Genomic DNA, 1,357 nt, shown 5'->3' with positions numbered 1-1,357 from the left:
CTGCCCCGGTAGACGGGGTCGCTTTATTCGGACTTTGCCGTTCGGGCGCGTCTGCCCCGGTAGACGGGGTCGCTTTATTCGGACTTTGCCGTTCGGGCGCGTCTGCCCCGGTAGACGGGGTTGCCTCTTTCGGACTTTGCCGTTCCGGCGCGTCTGCCCCGGTAGACGGGGTCGCTTTATTCGGACTTTGCCGTGCGGGCGCGTCTGGCCCGGTAGACGGGGTCGCTTTATTCGGACTTTGCCGTTCGGGCGCGTCTGCCCCGGTAGACGGGGTCGCTTTATTCGGACTTTGCCGTTCGGGCGCGTCTGCCCCGGTAGACGGGGTCGCCTCTTTCGGACTTTGCCGTTCGGGCGCGTCTGCCCCGGTAGACGGGGTCGCCTCTTTCGGACTTTGCCGTTCGGGCGCGTCTGGCCCGGTAGACGGGGTCGCTTTATTCGGACTTTGCCGTTCGGGCGCGTCTGCCCCGGTAGACGGGGTTGCCTCTTTCGGACTTTGCCGTTCCGGCGCGTCTGCCCCGGTAGACGGGGTCGCTTTATTCGGACTTTGCCGTTCGGGCGCGTCTGCCCCGGTAGACGGGGTCGCTTTATTCGGACTTTGCCGTTCGGGCGCGTCTGCCCCGGTAGACGGGGTCGCTTTATTCGGACTTTGCCGTGCGGGCGCGTCTGGCCCGGTAGACGGGGTCGCTTTATTCGGACTTTGCCGTTCGGGCGCGTCTGCCCCGGTAGACGGGGTCGCTTTATTCGGACCTTGCCGTGCGGGCGCGTCTGGCCCGGTAGACGGGGTCGCCTCTTTCGGACTTTGCCGTTCGGGCGCGTCTGCCCCGGTAGACGGGGTCGCTTTATTCGGACTTTGCCGTTCGGGCGCGTCTGCCCCGGTAGACGGGGTCGCCTCTTTCGGACTTTGCCGTTCGGGCGCGTCTGCCCCGGTAGACGGGGTCGCCTCTTTCGGACTTTGCCGTTCGGGCGCGTCTGGCCCGGTAGACGGGGTCGCTTTATTCGGACTTTGCCGTTCGGGCGCGTCTGCCCCGGTAGACGGGGTTGCCTCTTTCGGACTTTGCCGTTCCGGCGCGTCTGCCCCGGTAGACGGGGTCGCTTTATTCGGACTTTGCCGTTCGGGCGCGTCTGCCCCGGTAGACGGGGTCGCTTTATTCGGACTTTGCCGTTCGGGCGCGTCTGGCCCGGTAGACGGGGTCGCTTTATTCGGACTTTGCCGTTCGGGCGCGTCTGCCCCGGTAGACGGGGTTGCCTCTTTCGGACTTTGCCGTTCCGGCGCGTCTGCCCCGGTAGACGGGGTCGCTTTATTCGGACTTTGCCGTTCGGGCGCGTCTGCCCCGGTAGACGGGGTCGCTTTATTCGG

Source organism: Amblyomma mixtum, unplaced genomic scaffold (assembly GCF_055824585.1).
Source record: "Amblyomma mixtum isolate Tamu unplaced genomic scaffold, ASM5582458v1 scaffold_21, whole genome shotgun sequence".
NCBI classification, from domain to species: domain Eukaryota; kingdom Metazoa; phylum Arthropoda; class Arachnida; order Ixodida; family Ixodidae; genus Amblyomma; species Amblyomma mixtum.
Note: the sequence above shows the minus strand (reverse complement) of the source record.